General features: G+C 76.9%; 19 non-coding genes across 19 annotated transcripts; all 19 read right to left on the minus strand.

Moving 5' to 3' along the window:
- Positions 1–818: 818 nt before the first annotated feature.
- Positions 819–937, minus strand: LOC136139978 (5S ribosomal RNA). The gene has a single exon (XR_010657477.1). It is a non-coding gene; the product is annotated as a 5S ribosomal RNA (ribosomal RNA).
- Positions 938–1,838: 901 nt separating this feature from the next.
- LOC136139979 (5S ribosomal RNA) lies at positions 1,839–1,957 on the minus strand. The gene has a single exon (XR_010657478.1). It is a non-coding gene; the product is annotated as a 5S ribosomal RNA (ribosomal RNA).
- Positions 1,958–2,858: 901 nt separating this feature from the next.
- On the minus strand, positions 2,859–2,977 carry LOC136139980 (5S ribosomal RNA). Its single transcript, XR_010657479.1, has one exon. It is a non-coding gene; the product is annotated as a 5S ribosomal RNA (ribosomal RNA).
- Positions 2,978–3,878: 901 nt separating this feature from the next.
- On the minus strand, positions 3,879–3,997 carry LOC136139982 (5S ribosomal RNA). The gene has a single exon (XR_010657481.1). It is a non-coding gene; the product is annotated as a 5S ribosomal RNA (ribosomal RNA).
- A 924-nt stretch (positions 3,998–4,921) lies between these two features.
- LOC136139983 (5S ribosomal RNA) lies at positions 4,922–5,040 on the minus strand. Its single transcript, XR_010657482.1, has one exon. It is a non-coding gene; the product is annotated as a 5S ribosomal RNA (ribosomal RNA).
- Positions 5,041–5,941: 901 nt separating this feature from the next.
- On the minus strand, positions 5,942–6,060 carry LOC136139984 (5S ribosomal RNA). The gene has a single exon (XR_010657483.1). It is a non-coding gene; the product is annotated as a 5S ribosomal RNA (ribosomal RNA).
- A 924-nt stretch (positions 6,061–6,984) lies between these two features.
- LOC136139985 (5S ribosomal RNA) lies at positions 6,985–7,103 on the minus strand. Its single transcript, XR_010657484.1, has one exon. It is a non-coding gene; the product is annotated as a 5S ribosomal RNA (ribosomal RNA).
- A 901-nt stretch (positions 7,104–8,004) lies between these two features.
- On the minus strand, positions 8,005–8,123 carry LOC136139986 (5S ribosomal RNA). The gene has a single exon (XR_010657485.1). It is a non-coding gene; the product is annotated as a 5S ribosomal RNA (ribosomal RNA).
- A 924-nt stretch (positions 8,124–9,047) lies between these two features.
- LOC136139987 (5S ribosomal RNA) lies at positions 9,048–9,166 on the minus strand. Its single transcript, XR_010657486.1, has one exon. It is a non-coding gene; the product is annotated as a 5S ribosomal RNA (ribosomal RNA).
- A 901-nt stretch (positions 9,167–10,067) lies between these two features.
- Positions 10,068–10,186, minus strand: LOC136139989 (5S ribosomal RNA). The gene has a single exon (XR_010657487.1). It is a non-coding gene; the product is annotated as a 5S ribosomal RNA (ribosomal RNA).
- Positions 10,187–11,087: 901 nt separating this feature from the next.
- LOC136139990 (5S ribosomal RNA) lies at positions 11,088–11,206 on the minus strand. Its single transcript, XR_010657488.1, has one exon. It is a non-coding gene; the product is annotated as a 5S ribosomal RNA (ribosomal RNA).
- Positions 11,207–12,107: 901 nt separating this feature from the next.
- LOC136139991 (5S ribosomal RNA) lies at positions 12,108–12,226 on the minus strand. Its single transcript, XR_010657489.1, has one exon. It is a non-coding gene; the product is annotated as a 5S ribosomal RNA (ribosomal RNA).
- A 901-nt stretch (positions 12,227–13,127) lies between these two features.
- On the minus strand, positions 13,128–13,246 carry LOC136139992 (5S ribosomal RNA). The gene has a single exon (XR_010657490.1). It is a non-coding gene; the product is annotated as a 5S ribosomal RNA (ribosomal RNA).
- A 901-nt stretch (positions 13,247–14,147) lies between these two features.
- LOC136139994 (5S ribosomal RNA) lies at positions 14,148–14,266 on the minus strand. The gene has a single exon (XR_010657492.1). It is a non-coding gene; the product is annotated as a 5S ribosomal RNA (ribosomal RNA).
- Positions 14,267–15,167: 901 nt separating this feature from the next.
- Positions 15,168–15,286, minus strand: LOC136139995 (5S ribosomal RNA). Its single transcript, XR_010657493.1, has one exon. It is a non-coding gene; the product is annotated as a 5S ribosomal RNA (ribosomal RNA).
- Positions 15,287–16,187: 901 nt separating this feature from the next.
- Positions 16,188–16,306, minus strand: LOC136139996 (5S ribosomal RNA). Its single transcript, XR_010657494.1, has one exon. It is a non-coding gene; the product is annotated as a 5S ribosomal RNA (ribosomal RNA).
- Positions 16,307–17,207: 901 nt separating this feature from the next.
- LOC136139997 (5S ribosomal RNA) lies at positions 17,208–17,326 on the minus strand. The gene has a single exon (XR_010657495.1). It is a non-coding gene; the product is annotated as a 5S ribosomal RNA (ribosomal RNA).
- Positions 17,327–18,250: 924 nt separating this feature from the next.
- Positions 18,251–18,369, minus strand: LOC136139998 (5S ribosomal RNA). The gene has a single exon (XR_010657496.1). It is a non-coding gene; the product is annotated as a 5S ribosomal RNA (ribosomal RNA).
- A 901-nt stretch (positions 18,370–19,270) lies between these two features.
- On the minus strand, positions 19,271–19,389 carry LOC136139999 (5S ribosomal RNA). The gene has a single exon (XR_010657497.1). It is a non-coding gene; the product is annotated as a 5S ribosomal RNA (ribosomal RNA).
- Positions 19,390–19,839: the final 450 nt, after the last annotated feature.

Below are 19,839 nucleotides of genomic sequence, written 5' to 3' on the forward strand. Positions count from 1 at the left end.
CGCCCAGGCAGGGGGAACGGACGTCTCGGGTATCGGGCGGTGGCGGAGGGTTTGGCCACCACCTCCCAGCCGAGGGCCGGCGTGACCCAGCAAACCCTTCGGCGCTTGGCGCCCCGCCCAAGATCCCGCACGTCGCTCACAGGGACGTGGCCCCGGGGGCTTCGGGGCCCGGGGCCCGCGGTCCCTGGGGCATCGCCCCTGCCCGCCCACGCGGCGCTAGGCGCAGCCCGGCCGCAGCCCGGGCCGGCCCTGCTGCCCGACAGCAGCTGGCCCGAAGCCACTGGGAGCCACCATTGCGTCGCCACGGCCCCTCAGCCCCGGCAAGGCCACCCTTGCCCGCACACCACCCGCCGAGCTCAGGAGCCCGCCCCTGGTGGCCGGCAGGCCCGGGGAAGCGGCCCCGGCCCTCGATCCCGCTCCCGCACCCGGCCGCGGCGACACGGCGGAGGCGGGGCTTCTGCCGGAGGGAGCTGTGGCGGGACACACCGGCGCACAGGTGGCGGCAGCGGGGCTGGGCGCCAGTGGGGGCGGCCAGGTGCAGGTCGAGGGGCTCGCTGGCCGAAAGGACGGCAACCGGGCCCGCGGCGGATTCTGGGTCCGGGCCAGCCACCCCGGGAGCGTCCGGGGTGCGGCTGCCTTCCGGGGCCGCCTTCTGGCCGCCCGGCCGGCCGGGCCGGCGGGGAGCGGCCCCTCCGGCGCACGCGCGCCGTGGTGGGAGGGGCCTGAGGAGGTGGGGCCTGCAGCGGGGCCCGGCGGGGGCGGAGCCGGCGGCCACCGCCCGCGGGCGAGTAAAGGAGAAGGCGGAGCGGGAGGCAAAAAGCCTACAGCACCCGGTATTCCCAGGCGGTCTCCCATCCAAGTACTAACCAGGCCCGACCCTGCTTAGCTTCCGAGATCAGACGAGATCGGGCGCGTTCAGGGTGGTATGGCCGTAGACGGGGGCGGGGACCGCGGGCTGCCTCTTGAGGCCCAGTTGCGCTGGCGCTGGCGCCTTAGGGCCAGCCAGCCCGGCGGTCAGCCCGCCCAGGCAGGGGGAACGGACGTCTCGGGTATCGGGCGGTGGCGGAGGGTTTGGCCACCACCTCCCAGCCGAGGGCCGGCGTGACCCAGCAAACCCTTCGGCGCTTGGCGCCCCGCCCAAGATCCCGCACGTCGCTCACAGGGACGTGGCCCCGGAGGCTTCGGGGCCCGGGGCCCGCGGTCCCTGGGGCATCGCCCCTGCCCGCCCACGCGGCGCTAGGCGCAGCCCGGCCGCAGCCCGGGCCGGCCCTGCTGCCCGACTGCAGCTGGCCCGAAGCCACTGGGAGCCACCATTGCGTCGCCACGGCCCCTCAGCCCCGGCAAGGCCACCCTTGCCCGCACACCACCCGCCGAGCTCAGGAGCCCGCCCCTGGTGGCCGGCAGGCCCGGGGAAGCGGCCCCGGCCCTCGATCCCGCTCCCGCACCCGGCCGCGGCGACACGGCGGAGGCGGGGCTTCTGCCGGAGGGAGCTGTGGCGGGACACACCGGCGCACAGGTGGCGGCAGCGGGGCTGGGCGCCAGTGGGGGCGGCCAGGTGCAGGTCGAGGGGCTCGCTGGCCGAAAGGACGGCAACCGGGCCCGCGGCGGATTCTGGGTCCGGGCCAGCCACCCCGGGAGCGTCCGGGGTGCGGCTGCCTTCCGGGGCCGCCTTCTGGCCGCCCGGCCGGCCGGGCCGGCGGGGAGCGGCCCCTCCGGCGCACGCGCGCCGTGGTGGGAGGGGCCTGAGGAGGTGGGGCCTGCAGCGGGGCCCGGCGGGGGCGGAGCCGGCGGCCACCGCCCGCGGGCGAGTAAAGGAGAAGGCGGAGCGGGAGGCAAAAAGCCTACAGCACCCGGTATTCCCAGGCGGTCTCCCATCCAAGTACTAACCAGGCCCGACCCTGCTTAGCTTCCGAGATCAGACGAGATCGGGCGCGTTCAGGGTGGTATGGCCGTAGACGGGGGCGGGGACCGCGGGCTGCCTCTTGAGGCCCAGTTGCGCTGGCGCTGGCGCCTTAGGGCCAGCCAGCCCGGCGGTCAGCCCGCCCAGGCAGGGGGAACGGACGTCTCGGGTATCGGGCGGTGGCGGAGGGTTTGGCCACCACCTCCCAGCCGAGGGCCGGCGTGACCCAGCAAACCCTTCGGCGCTTGGCGCCCCGCCCAAGATCCCGCACGTCGCTCACAGGGACGTGGCCCCGGGGGCTTCGGGGCCCGGGGCCCGCGGTCCCTGGGGCATCGCCCCTGCCCGCCCACGCGGCGCTAGGCGCAGCCCGGCCGCAGCCCGGGCCGGCCCTGCTGCCCGACAGCAGCTGGCCCGAAGCCACTGGGAGCCACCATTGCGTCGCCACGGCCCCTCAGCCCCGGCAAGGCCACCCTTGCCCGCACACCACCCGCCGAGCTCAGGAGCCCGCCCCTGGTGGCCGGCAGGCCCGGGGAAGCGGCCCCGGCCCTCGATCCCGCTCCCGCACCCGGCCGCGGCGACACGGCGGAGGCGGGGCTTCTGCCGGAGGGAGCTGTGGCGGGACACACCGGCGCACAGGTGGCGGCAGCGGGGCTGGGCGCCAGTGGGGGCGGCCAGGTGCAGGTCGAGGGGCTCGCTGGCCGAAAGGACGGCAACCGGGCCCGCGGCGGATTCTGGGTCCGGGCCAGCCACCCCGGGAGCGTCCGGGGTGCGGCTGCCTTCCGGGGCCGCCTTCTGGCCGCCCGGCCGGCCGGGCCGGCGGGGAGCGGCCCCTCCGGCGCACGCGCGCCGTGGTGGGAGGGGCCTGAGGAGGTGGGGCCTGCAGCGGGGCCCGGCGGGGGCGGAGCCGGCGGCCACCGCCCGCGGGCGAGTAAAGGAGAAGGCGGAGCGGGAGGCAAAAAGCCTACAGCACCCGGTATTCCCAGGCGGTCTCCCATCCAAGTACTAACCAGGCCCGACCCTGCTTAGCTTCCGAGATCAGACGAGATCGGGCGCGTTCAGGGTGGTATGGCCGTAGACGGGGGCGGGGACCGCGGGCTGCCTCTTGAGGCCCAGTTGCGCTGGCGCTGGCGCCTTAGGGCCAGCCAGCCCGGCGGTCAGCCCGCCCAGGCAGGGGGAACGGACGTCTCGGGTATCGGGCGGTGGCGGAGGGTTTGGCCACCACCTCCCAGCCGAGGGCCGGCGTGACCCAGCAAACCCTTCGGCGCTTGGCGCCCCGCCCAAGATCCCGCACGTCGCTCACAGGGACGTGGCCCCGGAGGCTTCGGGGCCCGGGGCCCGCGGTCCCTGGGGCATCGCCCCTGCCCGCCCACGCGGCGCTAGGCGCAGCCCGGCCGCAGCCCGGGCCGGCCCTGCTGCCCGACTGCAGCTGGCCCGAAGCCACTGGGAGCCACCATTGCGTCGCCACGGCCCCTCAGCCCCGGCAAGGCCACCCTTGCCCGCACACCACCCGCCGAGCTCAGGAGCCCGCCCCTGGTGGCCGGCAGGCCCGGGGAAGCGGCCCCGGCCCTCGATCCCGCTCCCGCACCCGGCCGCGGCGACACGGCGGAGGCGGGGCTTCTGCCGGAGGGAGCTGTGGCGGGACACACCGGCGCACAGGTGGCGGCAGCGGGGCTGGGCGCCAGTGGGGGCGGCCAGGTGCAGGTCGAGGGGCTCGCTGGCCGAAAGGACGGCAACCGGGCCCGCGGCGGATTCTGGGTCCGGGCCAGCCACCCCGGGAGCGTCCGGGGTGCGGCTGCCTTCCGGGGCCGCCTTCTGGCCGCCCGGCCGGCCGGGCCGGCGGGGAGCGGCCCCTCCGGCGCACGCGCGCCGTGGTGGGAGGGGCCTGAGGAGGTGGGGCCTGCAGCGGGGCCCGGCGGGGGCGGAGCCGGCGGCCACCGCCCGCGGGCGAGTAAAGGAGAAGGCGGAGCGGGAGGCAAAAAGCCTACAGCACCCGGTATTCCCAGGCGGTCTCCCATCCAAGTACTAACCAGGCCCGACCCTGCTTAGCTTCCGAGATCAGACGAGATCGGGCGCGTTCAGGGTGGTATGGCCGTAGACGGGGGCGGGGACCGCGGGCTGCCTCTTGAGGCCCAGTTGCGCTGGCGCTGGCGCCTTAGGGCCAGCCAGCCCGGCGGTCAGCCCGCCCCGGCGGGACCCCGCCGCCCGCCCAGGCAGGGGGAACGGACGTCTCGGGTATCGGGCGGTGGCGGAGGGTTTGGCCACCACCTCCCAGCCGAGGGCCGGCGTGACCCAGCAAACCCTTCGGCGCTTGGCGCCCCGCCCAAGATCCCGCACGTCGCTCACAGGGACGTGGCCCCGGGGGCTTCGGGGCCCGGGGCCCGCGGTCCCTGGGGCATCGCCCCTGCCCGCCCACGCGGCGCTAGGCGCAGCCCGGCCGCAGCCCGGGCCGGCCCTGCTGCCCGACAGCAGCTGGCCCGAAGCCACTGGGAGCCACCATTGCGTCGCCACGGCCCCTCAGCCCCGGCAAGGCCACCCTTGCCCGCACACCACCCGCCGAGCTCAGGAGCCCGCCCCTGGTGGCCGGCAGGCCCGGGGAAGCGGCCCCGGCCCTCGATCCCGCTCCCGCACCCGGCCGCGGCGACACGGCGGAGGCGGGGCTTCTGCCGGAGGGAGCTGTGGCGGGACACACCGGCGCACAGGTGGCGGCAGCGGGGCTGGGCGCCAGTGGGGGCGGCCAGGTGCAGGTCGAGGGGCTCGCTGGCCGAAAGGACGGCAACCGGGCCCGCGGCGGATTCTGGGTCCGGGCCAGCCACCCCGGGAGCGTCCGGGGTGCGGCTGCCTTCCGGGGCCGCCTTCTGGCCGCCCGGCCGGCCGGGCCGGCGGGGAGCGGCCCCTCCGGCGCACGCGCGCCGTGGTGGGAGGGGCCTGAGGAGGTGGGGCCTGCAGCGGGGCCCGGCGGGGGCGGAGCCGGCGGCCACCGCCCGCGGGCGAGTAAAGGAGAAGGCGGAGCGGGAGGCAAAAAGCCTACAGCACCCGGTATTCCCAGGCGGTCTCCCATCCAAGTACTAACCAGGCCCGACCCTGCTTAGCTTCCGAGATCAGACGAGATCGGGCGCGTTCAGGGTGGTATGGCCGTAGACGGGGGCGGGGACCGCGGGCTGCCTCTTGAGGCCCAGTTGCGCTGGCGCTGGCGCCTTAGGGCCAGCCAGCCCGGCGGTCAGCCCGCCCAGGCAGGGGGAACGGACGTCTCGGGTATCGGGCGGTGGCGGAGGGTTTGGCCACCACCTCCCAGCCGAGGGCCGGCGTGACCCAGCAAACCCTTCGGCGCTTGGCGCCCCGCCCAAGATCCCGCACGTCGCTCACAGGGACGTGGCCCCGGGGGCTTCGGGGCCCGGGGCCCGCGGTCCCTGGGGCATCGCCCCTGCCCGCCCACGCGGCGCTAGGCGCAGCCCGGCCGCAGCCCGGGCCGGCCCTGCTGCCCGACAGCAGCTGGCCCGAAGCCACTGGGAGCCACCATTGCGTCGCCACGGCCCCTCAGCCCCGGCAAGGCCACCCTTGCCCGCACACCACCCGCCGAGCTCAGGAGCCCGCCCCTGGTGGCCGGCAGGCCCGGGGAAGCGGCCCCGGCCCTCGATCCCGCTCCCGCACCCGGCCGCGGCGACACGGCGGAGGCGGGGCTTCTGCCGGAGGGAGCTGTGGCGGGACACACCGGCGCACAGGTGGCGGCAGCGGGGCTGGGCGCCAGTGGGGGCGGCCAGGTGCAGGTCGAGGGGCTCGCTGGCCGAAAGGACGGCAACCGGGCCCGCGGCGGATTCTGGGTCCGGGCCAGCCACCCCGGGAGCGTCCGGGGTGCGGCTGCCTTCCGGGGCCGCCTTCTGGCCGCCCGGCCGGCCGGGCCGGCGGGGAGCGGCCCCTCCGGCGCACGCGCGCCGTGGTGGGAGGGGCCTGAGGAGGTGGGGCCTGCAGCGGGGCCCGGCGGGGGCGGAGCCGGCGGCCACCGCCCGCGGGCGAGTAAAGGAGAAGGCGGAGCGGGAGGCAAAAAGCCTACAGCACCCGGTATTCCCAGGCGGTCTCCCATCCAAGTACTAACCAGGCCCGACCCTGCTTAGCTTCCGAGATCAGACGAGATCGGGCGCGTTCAGGGTGGTATGGCCGTAGACGGGGGCGGGGACCGCGGGCTGCCTCTTGAGGCCCAGTTGCGCTGGCGCTGGCGCCTTAGGGCCAGCCAGCCCGGCGGTCAGCCCGCCCCGGCGGGACCCCGCCGCCCGCCCAGGCAGGGGGAACGGACGTCTCGGGTATCGGGCGGTGGCGGAGGGTTTGGCCACCACCTCCCAGCCGAGGGCCGGCGTGACCCAGCAAACCCTTCGGCGCTTGGCGCCCCGCCCAAGATCCCGCACGTCGCTCACAGGGACGTGGCCCCGGGGGCTTCGGGGCCCGGGGCCCGCGGTCCCTGGGGCATCGCCCCTGCCCGCCCACGCGGCGCTAGGCGCAGCCCGGCCGCAGCCCGGGCCGGCCCTGCTGCCCGACAGCAGCTGGCCCGAAGCCACTGGGAGCCACCATTGCATCGCCACGGCCCCTCAGCCCCGGCAAGGCCACCCTTGCCCGCACACCACCCGCCGAGCTCAGGAGCCCGCCCCTGGTGGCCGGCAGGCCCGGGGAAGCGGCCCCGGCCCTCGATCCCGCTCCCGCACCCGGCCGCGGCGACACGGCGGAGGCGGGGCTTCTGCCGGAGGGAGCTGTGGCGGGACACACCGGCGCACAGGTGGCGGCAGCGGGGCTGGGCGCCAGTGGGGGCGGCCAGGTGCAGGTCGAGGGGCTCGCTGGCCGAAAGGACGGCAACCGGGCCCGCGGCGGATTCTGGGTCCGGGCCAGCCACCCCGGGAGCGTCCGGGGTGCGGCTGCCTTCCGGGGCCGCCTTCTGGCCGCCCGGCCGGCCGGGCCGGCGGGGAGCGGCCCCTCCGGCGCACGCGCGCCGTGGTGGGAGGGGCCTGAGGAGGTGGGGCCTGCAGCGGGGCCCGGCGGGGGCGGAGCCGGCGGCCACCGCCCGCGGGCGAGTAAAGGAGAAGGCGGAGCGGGAGGCAAAAAGCCTACAGCACCCGGTATTCCCAGGCGGTCTCCCATCCAAGTACTAACCAGGCCCGACCCTGCTTAGCTTCCGAGATCAGACGAGATCGGGCGCGTTCAGGGTGGTATGGCCGTAGACGGGGGCGGGGACCGCGGGCTGCCTCTTGAGGCCCAGTTGCGCTGGCGCTGGCGCCTTAGGGCCAGCCAGCCCGGCGGTCAGCCCGCCCAGGCAGGGGGAACGGACGTCTCGGGTATCGGGCGGTGGCGGAGGGTTTGGCCACCACCTCCCAGCCGAGGGCCGGCGTGACCCAGCAAACCCTTCGGCGCTTGGCGCCCCGCCCAAGATCCCGCACGTCGCTCACAGGGACGTGGCCCCGGGGGCTTCGGGGCCCGGGGCCCGCGGTCCCTGGGGCATCGCCCCTGCCCGCCCACGCGGCGCTAGGCGCAGCCCGGCCGCAGCCCGGGCCGGCCCTGCTGCCCGACAGCAGCTGGCCCGAAGCCACTGGGAGCCACCATTGCGTCGCCACGGCCCCTCAGCCCCGGCAAGGCCACCCTTGCCCGCACACCACCCGCCGAGCTCAGGAGCCCGCCCCTGGTGGCCGGCAGGCCCGGGGAAGCGGCCCCGGCCCTCGATCCCGCTCCCGCACCCGGCCGCGGCGACACGGCGGAGGCGGGGCTTCTGCCGGAGGGAGCTGTGGCGGGACACACCGGCGCACAGGTGGCGGCAGCGGGGCTGGGCGCCAGTGGGGGCGGCCAGGTGCAGGTCGAGGGGCTCGCTGGCCGAAAGGACGGCAACCGGGCCCGCGGCGGATTCTGGGTCCGGGCCAGCCACCCCGGGAGCGTCCGGGGTGCGGCTGCCTTCCGGGGCCGCCTTCTGGCCGCCCGGCCGGCCGGGCCGGCGGGGAGCGGCCCCTCCGGCGCACGCGCGCCGTGGTGGGAGGGGCCTGAGGAGGTGGGGCCTGCAGCGGGGCCCGGCGGGGGCGGAGCCGGCGGCCACCGCCCGCGGGCGAGTAAAGGAGAAGGCGGAGCGGGAGGCAAAAAGCCTACAGCACCCGGTATTCCCAGGCGGTCTCCCATCCAAGTACTAACCAGGCCCGACCCTGCTTAGCTTCCGAGATCAGACGAGATCGGGCGCGTTCAGGGTGGTATGGCCGTAGACGGGGGCGGGGACCGCGGGCTGCCTCTTGAGGCCCAGTTGCGCTGGCGCTGGCGCCTTAGGGCCAGCCAGCCCGGCGGTCAGCCCGCCCCGGCGGGACCCCGCCGCCCGCCCAGGCAGGGGGAACGGACGTCTCGGGTATCGGGCGGTGGCGGAGGGTTTGGCCACCACCTCCCAGCCGAGGGCCGGCGTGACCCAGCAAACCCTTCGGCGCTTGGCGCCCCGCCCAAGATCCCGCACGTCGCTCACAGGGACGTGGCCCCGGAGGCTTCGGGGCCCGGGGCCCGCGGTCCCTGGGGCATCGCCCCTGCCCGCCCACGCGGCGCTAGGCGCAGCACGGCCGCAGCCCGGGCCGGCCCTGCTGCCCGACTGCAGCTGGCCCGAAGCCACTGGGAGCCACCATTGCGTCGCCACGGCCCCTCAGCCCCGGCAAGGCCACCCTTGCCCGCACACCACCCGCCGAGCTCAGGAGCCCGCCCCTGGTGGCCGGCAGGCCCGGGGAAGCGGCCCCGGCCCTCGATCCCGCTCCCGCACCCGGCCGCGGCGACACGGCGGAGGCGGGGCTTCTGCCGGAGGGAGCTGTGGCGGGACACACCGGCGCACAGGTGGCGGCAGCGGGGCTGGGCGCCAGTGGGGGCGGCCAGGTGCAGGTCGAGGGGCTCGCTGGCCGAAAGGACGGCAACCGGGCCCGCGGCGGATTCTGGGTCCGGGCCAGCCACCCCGGGAGCGTCCGGGGTGCGGCTGCCTTCCGGGGCCGCCTTCTGGCCGCCCGGCCGGCCGGGCCGGCGGGGAGCGGCCCCTCCGGCGCACGCGCGCCGTGGTGGGAGGGGCCTGAGGAGGTGGGGCCTGCAGCGGGGCCCGGCGGGGGCGGAGCCGGCGGCCACCGCCCGCGGGCGAGTAAAGGAGAAGGCGGAGCGGGAGGCAAAAAGCCTACAGCACCCGGTATTCCCAGGCGGTCTCCCATCCAAGTACTAACCAGGCCCGACCCTGCTTAGCTTCCGAGATCAGACGAGATCGGGCGCGTTCAGGGTGGTATGGCCGTAGACGGGGGCGGGGACCGCGGGCTGCCTCTTGAGGCCCAGTTGCGCTGGCGCTGGCGCCTTAGGGCCAGCCAGCCCGGCGGTCAGCCCGCCCAGGCAGGGGGAACGGACGTCTCGGGTATCGGGCGGTGGCGGAGGGTTTGGCCACCACCTCCCAGCCGAGGGCCGGCGTGACCCAGCAAACCCTTCGGCGCTTGGCGCCCCGCCCAAGATCCCGCACGTCGCTCACAGGGACGTGGCCCCGGGGGCTTCGGGGCCCGGGGCCCGCGGTCCCTGGGGCATCGCCCCTGCCCGCCCACGCGGCGCTAGGCGCAGCCCGGCCGCAGCCCGGGCCGGCCCTGCTGCCCGACAGCAGCTGGCCCGAAGCCACTGGGAGCCACCATTGCGTCGCCACGGCCCCTCAGCCCCGGCAAGGCCACCCTTGCCCGCACACCACCCGCCGAGCTCAGGAGCCCGCCCCTGGTGGCCGGCAGGCCCGGGGAAGCGGCCCCGGCCCTCGATCCCGCTCCCGCACCCGGCCGCGGCGACACGGCGGAGGCGGGGCTTCTGCCGGAGGGAGCTGTGGCGGGACACACCGGCGCACAGGTGGCGGCAGCGGGGCTGGGCGCCAGTGGGGGCGGCCAGGTGCAGGTCGAGGGGCTCGCTGGCCGAAAGGACGGCAACCGGGCCCGCGGCGGATTCTGGGTCCGGGCCAGCCACCCCGGGAGCGTCCGGGGTGCGGCTGCCTTCCGGGGCCGCCTTCTGGCCGCCCGGCCGGCCGGGCCGGCGGGGAGCGGCCCCTCCGGCGCACGCGCGCCGTGGTGGGAGGGGCCTGAGGAGGTGGGGCCTGCAGCGGGGCCCGGCGGGGGCGGAGCCGGCGGCCACCGCCCGCGGGCGAGTAAAGGAGAAGGCGGAGCGGGAGGCAAAAAGCCTACAGCACCCGGTATTCCCAGGCGGTCTCCCATCCAAGTACTAACCAGGCCCGACCCTGCTTAGCTTCCGAGATCAGACGAGATCGGGCGCGTTCAGGGTGGTATGGCCGTAGACGGGGGCGGGGACCGCGGGCTGCCTCTTGAGGCCCAGTTGCGCTGGCGCTGGCGCCTTAGGGCCAGCCAGCCCGGCGGTCAGCCCGCCCAGGCAGGGGGAACGGACGTCTCGGGTATCGGGCGGTGGCGGAGGGTTTGGCCACCACCTCCCAGCCGAGGGCCGGCGTGACCCAGCAAACCCTTCGGCGCTTGGCGCCCCGCCCAAGATCCCGCACGTCGCTCACAGGGACGTGGCCCCGGGGGCTTCGGGGCCCGGGGCCCGCGGTCCCTGGGGCATCGCCCCTGCCCGCCCACGCGGCGCTAGGCGCAGCCCGGCCGCAGCCCGGGCCGGCCCTGCTGCCCGACAGCAGCTGGCCCGAAGCCACTGGGAGCCACCATTGCGTCGCCACGGCCCCTCAGCCCCGGCAAGGCCACCCTTGCCCGCACACCACCCGCCGAGCTCAGGAGCCCGCCCCTGGTGGCCGGCAGGCCCGGGGAAGCGGCCCCGGCCCTCGATCCCGCTCCCGCACCCGGCCGCGGCGACACGGCGGAGGCGGGGCTTCTGCCGGAGGGAGCTGTGGCGGGACACACCGGCGCACAGGTGGCGGCAGCGGGGCTGGGCGCCAGTGGGGGCGGCCAGGTGCAGGTCGAGGGGCTCGCTGGCCGAAAGGACGGCAACCGGGCCCGCGGCGGATTCTGGGTCCGGGCCAGCCACCCCGGGAGCGTCCGGGGTGCGGCTGCCTTCCGGGGCCGCCTTCTGGCCGCCCGGCCGGCCGGGCCGGCGGGGAGCGGCCCCTCCGGCGCACGCGCGCCGTGGTGGGAGGGGCCTGAGGAGGTGGGGCCTGCAGCGGGGCCCGGCGGGGGCGGAGCCGGCGGCCACCGCCCGCGGGCGAGTAAAGGAGAAGGCGGAGCGGGAGGCAAAAAGCCTACAGCACCCGGTATTCCCAGGCGGTCTCCCATCCAAGTACTAACCAGGCCCGACCCTGCTTAGCTTCCGAGATCAGACGAGATCGGGCGCGTTCAGGGTGGTATGGCCGTAGACGGGGGCGGGGACCGCGGGCTGCCTCTTGAGGCCCAGTTGCGCTGGCGCTGGCGCCTTAGGGCCAGCCAGCCCGGCGGTCAGCCCGCCCAGGCAGGGGGAACGGACGTCTCGGGTATCGGGCGGTGGCGGAGGGTTTGGCCACCACCTCCCAGCCGAGGGCCGGCGTGACCCAGCAAACCCTTCGGCGCTTGGCGCCCCGCCCAAGATCCCGCACGTCGCTCACAGGGACGTGGCCCCGGGGGCTTCGGGGCCCGGGGCCCGCGGTCCCTGGGGCATCGCCCCTGCCCGCCCACGCGGCGCTAGGCGCAGCCCGGCCGCAGCCCGGGCCGGCCCTGCTGCCCGACAGCAGCTGGCCCGAAGCCACTGGGAGCCACCATTGCGTCGCCACGGCCCCTCAGCCCCGGCAAGGCCACCCTTGCCCGCACACCACCCGCCGAGCTCAGGAGCCCGCCCCTGGTGGCCGGCAGGCCCGGGGAAGCGGCCCCGGCCCTCGATCCCGCTCCCGCACCCGGCCGCGGCGACACGGCGGAGGCGGGGCTTCTGCCGGAGGGAGCTGTGGCGGGACACACCGGCGCACAGGTGGCGGCAGCGGGGCTGGGCGCCAGTGGGGGCGGCCAGGTGCAGGTCGAGGGGCTCGCTGGCCGAAAGGACGGCAACCGGGCCCGCGGCGGATTCTGGGTCCGGGCCAGCCACCCCGGGAGCGTCCGGGGTGCGGCTGCCTTCCGGGGCCGCCTTCTGGCCGCCCGGCCGGCCGGGCCGGCGGGGAGCGGCCCCTCCGGCGCACGCGCGCCGTGGTGGGAGGGGCCTGAGGAGGTGGGGCCTGCAGCGGGGCCCGGCGGGGGCGGAGCCGGCGGCCACCGCCCGCGGGCGAGTAAAGGAGAAGGCGGAGCGGGAGGCAAAAAGCCTACAGCACCCGGTATTCCCAGGCGGTCTCCCATCCAAGTACTAACCAGGCCCGACCCTGCTTAGCTTCCGAGATCAGACGAGATCGGGCGCGTTCAGGGTGGTATGGCCGTAGACGGGGGCGGGGACCGCGGGCTGCCTCTTGAGGCCCAGTTGCGCTGGCGCTGGCGCCTTAGGGCCAGCCAGCCCGGCGGTCAGCCCGCCCAGGCAGGGGGAACGGACGTCTCGGGTATCGGGCGGTGGCGGAGGGTTTGGCCACCACCTCCCAGCCGAGGGCCGGCGTGACCCAGCAAACCCTTCGGCGCTTGGCGCCCCGCCCAAGATCCCGCACGTCGCTCACAGGGACGTGGCCCCGGAGGCTTCGGGGCCCGGGGCCCGCGGTCCCTGGGGCATCGCCCCTGCCCGCCCACGCGGCGCTAGGCGCAGCCCGGCCGCAGCCCGGGCCGGCCCTGCTGCCCGACTGCAGCTGGCCCGAAGCCACTGGGAGCCACCATTGCGTCGCCACGGCCCCTCAGCCCCGGCAAGGCCACCCTTGCCCGCACACCACCCGCCGAGCTCAGGAGCCCGCCCCTGGTGGCCGGCAGGCCCGGGGAAGCGGCCCCGGCCCTCGATCCCGCTCCCGCACCCGGCCGCGGCGACACGGCGGAGGCGGGGCTTCTGCCGGAGGGAGCTGTGGCGGGACACACCGGCGCACAGGTGGCGGCAGCGGGGCTGGGCGCCAGTGGGGGCGGCCAGGTGCAGGTCGAGGGGCTCGCTGGCCGAAAGGACGGCAACCGGGCCCGCGGCGGATTCTGGGTCCGGGCCAGCCACCCCGGGAGCGTCCGGGGTGCGGCTGCCTTCCGGGGCCGCCTTCTGGCCGCCCGGCCGGCCGGGCCGGCGGGGAGCGGCCCCTCCGGCGCACGCGCGCCGTGGTGGGAGGGGCCTGAGGAGGTGGGGCCTGCAGCGGGGCCCGGCGGGGGCGGAGCCGGCGGCCACCGCCCGCGGGCGAGTAAAGGAGAAGGCGGAGCGGGAGGCAAAAAGCCTACAGCACCCGGTATTCCCAGGCGGTCTCCCATCCAAGTACTAACCAGGCCCGACCCTGCTTAGCTTCCGAGATCAGACGAGATCGGGCGCGTTCAGGGTGGTATGGCCGTAGACGGGGGCGGGGACCGCGGGCTGCCTCTTGAGGCCCAGTTGCGCTGGCGCTGGCGCCTTAGGGCCAGCCAGCCCGGCGGTCAGCCCGCCCAGGCAGGGGGAACGGACGTCTCGGGTATCGGGCGGTGGCGGAGGGTTTGGCCACCACCTCCCAGCCGAGGGCCGGCGTGACCCAGCAAACCCTTCGGCGCTTGGCGCCCCGCCCAAGATCCCGCACGTCGCTCACAGGGACGTGGCCCCGGGGGCTTCGGGGCCCGGGGCCCGCGGTCCCTGGGGCATCGCCCCTGCCCGCCCACGCGGCGCTAGGCGCAGCCCGGCCGCAGCCCGGGCCGGCCCTGCTGCCCGACAGCAGCTGGCCCGAAGCCACTGGGAGCCACCATTGCGTCGCCACGGCCCCTCAGCCCCGGCAAGGCCACCCTTGCCCGCACACCACCCGCCGAGCTCAGGAGCCCGCCCCTGGTGGCCGGCAGGCCCGGGGAAGCGGCCCCGGCCCTCGATCCCGCTCCCGCACCCGGCCGCGGCGACACGGCGGAGGCGGGGCTTCTGCCGGAGGGAGCTGTGGCGGGACACACCGGCGCACAGGTGGCGGCAGCGGGGCTGGGCGCCAGTGGGGGCGGCCAGGTGCAGGTCGAGGGGCTCGCTGGCCGAAAGGACGGCAACCGGGCCCGCGGCGGATTCTGGGTCCGGGCCAGCCACCCCGGGAGCGTCCGGGGTGCGGCTGCCTTCCGGGGCCGCCTTCTGGCCGCCCGGCCGGCCGGGCCGGCGGGGAGCGGCCCCTCCGGCGCACGCGCGCCGTGGTGGGAGGGGCCTGAGGAGGTGGGGCCTGCAGCGGGGCCCGGCGGGGGCGGAGCCGGCGGCCACCGCCCGCGGGCGAGTAAAGGAGAAGGCGGAGCGGGAGGCAAAAAGCCTACAGCACCCGGTATTCCCAGGCGGTCTCCCATCCAAGTACTAACCAGGCCCGACCCTGCTTAGCTTCCGAGATCAGACGAGATCGGGCGCGTTCAGGGTGGTATGGCCGTAGACGGGGGCGGGGACCGCGGGCTGCCTCTTGAGGCCCAGTTGCGCTGGCGCTGGCGCCTTAGGGCCAGCCAGCCCGGCGGTCAGCCCGCCCAGGCAGGGGGAACGGACGTCTCGGGTATCGGGCGGTGGCGGAGGGTTTGGCCACCACCTCCCAGCCGAGGGCCGGCGTGACCCAGCAAACCCTTCGGCGCTTGGCGCCCCGCCCAAGATCCCGCACGTCGCTCACAGGGACGTGGCCCCGGAGGCTTCGGGGCCCGGGGCCCGCGGTCCCTGGGGCATCGCCCCTGCCCGCCCACGCGGCGCTAGGCGCAGCCCGGCCGCAGCCCGGGCCGGCCCTGCTGCCCGACTGCAGCTGGCCCGAAGCCACTGGGAGCCACCATTGCGTCGCCACGGCCCCTCAGCCCCGGCAAGGCCACCCTTGCCCGCACACCACCCGCCGAGCTCAGGAGCCCGCCCCTGGTGGCCGGCAGGCCCGGGGAAGCGGCCCCGGCCCTCGATCCCGCTCCCGCACCCGGCCGCGGCGACACGGCGGAGGCGGGGCTTCTGCCGGAGGGAGCTGTGGCGGGACACACCGGCGCACAGGTGGCGGCAGCGGGGCTGGGCGCCAGTGGGGGCGGCCAGGTGCAGGTCGAGGGGCTCGCTGGCCGAAAGGACGGCAACCGGGCCCGCGGCGGATTCTGGGTCCGGGCCAGCCACCCCGGGAGCGTCCGGGGTGCGGCTGCCTTCCGGGGCCGCCTTCTGGCCGCCCGGCCGGCCGGGCCGGCGGGGAGCGGCCCCTCCGGCGCACGCGCGCCGTGGTGGGAGGGGCCTGAGGAGGTGGGGCCTGCAGCGGGGCCCGGCGGGGGCGGAGCCGGCGGCCACCGCCCGCGGGCGAGTAAAGGAGAAGGCGGAGCGGGAGGCAAAAAGCCTACAGCACCCGGTATTCCCAGGCGGTCTCCCATCCAAGTACTAACCAGGCCCGACCCTGCTTAGCTTCCGAGATCAGACGAGATCGGGCGCGTTCAGGGTGGTATGGCCGTAGACGGGGGCGGGGACCGCGGGCTGCCTCTTGAGGCCCAGTTGCGCTGGCGCTGGCGCCTTAGGGCCAGCCAGCCCGGCGGTCAGCCCGCCCAGGCAGGGGGAACGGACGTCTCGGGTATCGGGCGGTGGCGGAGGGTTTGGCCACCACCTCCCAGCCGAGGGCCGGCGTGACCCAGCAAACCCTTCGGCGCTTGGCGCCCCGCCCAAGATCCCGCACGTCGCTCACAGGGACGTGGCCCCGGGGGCTTCGGGGCCCGGGGCCCGCGGTCCCTGGGGCATCGCCCCTGCCCGCCCACGCGGCGCTAGGCGCAGCCCGGCCGCAGCCCGGGCCGGCCCTGCTGCCCGACAGCAGCTGGCCCGAAGCCACTGGGAGCCACCATTGCGTCGCCACGGCCCCTCAGCCCCGGCAAGGCCACCCTTGCCCGCACACCACCCGCCGAGCTCAGGAGCCCGCCCCTGGTGGCCGGCAGGCCCGGGGAAGCGGCCCCGGCCCTCGATCCCGCTCCCGCACCCGGCCGCGGCGACACGGCGGAGGCGGGGCTTCTGCCGGAGGGAGCTGTGGCGGGACACACCGGCGCACAGGTGGCGGCAGCGGGGCTGGGCGCCAGTGGGGGCGGCCAGGTGCAGGTCGAGGGGCTCGCTGGCCGAAAGGACGGCAACCGGGCCCGCGGCGGATTCTGGGTCCGGGCCAGCCACCCCGGGAGCGTCCGGGGTGCGGCTGCCTTCCGGGGCCGCCTTCTGGCCGCCCGGCCGGCCGGGCCGGCGGGGAGCGGCCCCTCCGGCGCACGCGCGCCGTGGTGGGAGGGGCCTGAGGAGGTGGGGCCTGCAGCGGGGCCCGGCGGGGGCGGAGCCGGCGGCCACCGCCCGCGGGCGAGTAAAGGAGAAGGCGGAGCGGGAGGCAAAAAGCCTACAGCACCCGGTATTCCCAGGCGGTCTCCCATCCAAGTACTAACCAGGCCCGACCCTGCTTAGCTTCCGAGATCAGACGAGATCGGGCGCGTTCAGGGTGGTATGGCCGTAGACGGGGGCGGGGACCGCGGGCTGCCTCTTGAGGCCCAGTTGCGCTGGCGCTGGCGCCTTAGGGCCAGCCAGCCCGGCGGTCAGCCCGCCCAGGCAGGGGGAACGGACGTCTCGGGTATCGGGCGGTGGCGGAGGGTTTGGCCACCACCTCCCAGCCGAGGGCCGGCGTGACCCAGCAAACCCTTCGGCGCTTGGCGCCCCGCCCAAGATCCCGCACGTCGCTCACAGGGACGTGGCCCCGGAGGCTTCGGGGCCCGGGGCCCGCGGTCCCTGGGGCATCGCCCCTGCCCGCCCACGCGGCGCTAGGCGCAGCCCGGCCGCAGCCCGGGCCGGCCCTGCTGCCCGACTGCAGCTGGCCCGAAGCCACTGGGAGCCACCATTGCGTCGCCACGGCCCCTCAGCCCCGGCAAGGCCACCCTTGCCCGCACACCACCCGCCGAGCTCAGGAGCCCGCCCCTGGTGGCCGGCAGGCCCGGGGAAGCGGCCCCGGCCCTCGATCCCGCTCCCGCACCCGGCCGCGGCGACACGGCGGAGGCGGGGCTTCTGCCGGAGGGAGCTGTGGCGGGACACACCGGCGCACAGGTGGCGGCAGCGGGGCTGGGCGCCAGTGGGGGCGGCCAGGTGCAGGTCGAGGGGCTCGCTGGCCGAAAGGACGGCAACCGGGCCCGCGGCGGATTCTGGGTCCGGGCCAGCCACCCCGGGAGCGTCCGGGGTGCGGCTGCCTTCCGGGGCCGCCTTCTGGCCGCCCGGCCGGCCGGGCCGGCGGGGAGCGGCCCCTCCGGCGCACGCGCGCCGTGGTGGGAGGGGCCTGAGGAGGTGGGGCCTGCAGCGGGGCCCGGCGGGGGCGGAGCCGGCGGCCACCGCCCGCGGGCGAGTAAAGGAGAAGGCGGAGCGGGAGGCAAAAAGCCTACAGCACCCGGTATTCCCAGGCGGTCTCCCATCCAAGTACTAACCAGGCCCGACCCTGCTTAGCTTCCGAGATCAGACGAGATCGGGCGCGTTCAGGGTGGTATGGCCGTAGACGGGGGCGGGGACCGCGGGCTGCCTCTTGAGGCCCAGTTGCGCTGGCGCTGGCGCCTTAGGGCCAGCCAGCCCGGCGGTCAGCCCGCCCCGGCGGGACCCCGCCGCCCGCCCAGGCAGGGGGAACGGACGTCTCGGGTATCGGGCGGTGGCGGAGGGTTTGGCCACCACCTCCCAGCCGAGGGCCGGCGTGACCCAGCAAACCCTTCGGCGCTTGGCGCCCCGCCCAAGATCCCGCACGTCGCTCACAGGGACGTGGCCCCGGGGGCTTCGGGGCCCGGGGCCCGCGGTCCCTGGGGCATCGCCCCTGCCCGCCCACGCGGCGCTAGGCGCAGCCCGGCCGCAGCCCGGGCCGGCCCTGCTGCCCGACAGCAGCTGGCCCGAAGCCACTGGGAGCCACCATTGCATCGCCACGGCCCCTCAGCCCCGGCAAGGCCACCCTTGCCCGCACACCACCCGCCGAGCTCAGGAGCCCGCCCCTGGTGGCCGGCAGGCCCGGGGAAGCGGCCCCGGCCCTCGATCCCGCTCCCGCACCCGGCCGCGGCGACACGGCGGAGGCGGGGCTTCTGCCGGAGGGAGCTGTGGCGGGACACACCGGCGCACAGGTGGCGGCAGCGGGGCTGGGCGCCAGTGGGGGCGGCCAGGTGCAGGTCGAGGGGCTCGCTGGCCGAAAGGACGGCAACCGGGCCCGCGGCGGATTCTGGGTCCGGGCCAGCCACCCCGGGAGCGTCCGGGGTGCGGCTGCCTTCCGGGGCCGCCTTCTGGCCGCCCGGCCGGCCGGGCCGGCGGGGAGCGGCCCCTCCGGCGCACGCGCGCCGTGGTGGGAGGGGCCTGAGGAGGTGGGGCCTGCAGCGGGGCCCGGCGGGGGCGGAGCCGGCGGCCACCGCCCGCGGGCGAGTAAAGGAGAAGGCGGAGCGGGAGGCAAAAAGCCTACAGCACCCGGTATTCCCAGGCGGTCTCCCATCCAAGTACTAACCAGGCCCGACCCTGCTTAGCTTCCGAGATCAGACGAGATCGGGCGCGTTCAGGGTGGTATGGCCGTAGACGGGGGCGGGGACCGCGGGCTGCCTCTTGAGGCCCAGTTGCGCTGGCGCTGGCGCCTTAGGGCCAGCCAGCCCGGCGGTCAGCCCGCCCAGGCAGGGGGAACGGACGTCTCGGGTATCGGGCGGTGGCGGAGGGTTTGGCCACCACCTCCCAGCCGAGGGCCGGCGTGACCCAGCAAACCCTTCGGCGCTTGGCGCCCCGCCCAAGATCCCGCACGTCGCTCACAGGGACGTGGCCCCGGGGGCTTCGGGGCCCGGGGCCCGCGGTCCCTGGGGCATCGCCCCTGCCCGCCCACGCGGCGCTAGGCGCAGCCCGGCCGCAGCCCGGGCCGGCCCTGCTGCCCGACAGCAGCTGGCCCGAAGCCACTGGGAGCCACCATTGCGTCGCCACGGCCCCTCAGCCCCGGCAAGGCCACCCTTGCCCGCACACCACCCGCCGAGCTCAGGAGCCCGCCCCTGGTGGCCGGCAGGCCCGGGGAAGCGGCCCCGGCCCTCGATCCCGCTCCCGCACCCGGCCGCGGCGACACGGCGGAGGCGGGGCTTCTGCCGGAGGGAGCTGTGGCGGGACACACCGGCGCACAGGTGGCGGCAGCGGGGCTGGGCGCCAGTGGGGGCGGCCAGGTGCAGGTCGAGGGGCTCGCTGGCCGAAAGGACGGCAACCGGGCCCGCGGCGGATTCTGGGTCCGGGCCAGCCACCCCGGGAGCGTCCGGGGTGCGGCTGCCTTCCGGGGCCGCCTTCTGGCCGCCCGGCCGGCCGGGCCGGCGGGGAGCGGCCCCTCCGGCGCACGCGCGCCGTGGTGGGAGGGGCCTGAGGAGGTGGGGCCTGCAGCGGGGCCCGGCGGGGGCGGAGCCGGCGGCCACCGCCCGCGGGCGAGTAAAGGAGAAGGCGGAGCGGGAGGCAAAAAGCCTACAGCACCCGGTATTCCCAGGCGGTCTCCCATCCAAGTACTAACCAGGCCCGACCCTGCTTAGCTTCCGAGATCAGACGAGATCGGGCGCGTTCAGGGTGGTATGGCCGTAGACGGGGGCGGGGACCGCGGGCTGCCTCTTGAGGCCCAGTTGCGCTGGCGCTGGCGCCTTAGGGCCAGCCAGCCCGGCGGTCAGCCCGCCCCGGCGGGACCCCGCCGCCCGCCCAGGCAGGGGGAACGGACGTCTCGGGTATCGGGCGGTGGCGGAGGGTTTGGCCACCACCTCCCAGCCGAGGGCCGGCGTGACCCAGCAAACCCTTCGGCGCTTGGCGCCCCGCCCAAGATCCCGCACGTCGCTCACAGGGACGTGGCCCCGGAGGCTTCGGGGCCCGGGGCCCGCGGTCCCTGGGGCATCGCCCCTGCCCGCCCACGCGGCGCTAGGCGCAGCACGGCCGCAGCCCGGGCCGGCCCTGCTGCCCGACTGCAGCTGGCCCGAAGCCACTGGGAGCCACCATTGCGTCGCCACGGCCCCTCAGCCCCGGCAAGGCCACCCTTGCCCGCACAC

Source organism: Phocoena phocoena, chromosome 19, assembly GCF_963924675.1.
Source record: "Phocoena phocoena chromosome 19, mPhoPho1.1, whole genome shotgun sequence".
NCBI lineage: Eukaryota > Metazoa > Chordata > Mammalia > Artiodactyla > Phocoenidae > Phocoena > Phocoena phocoena.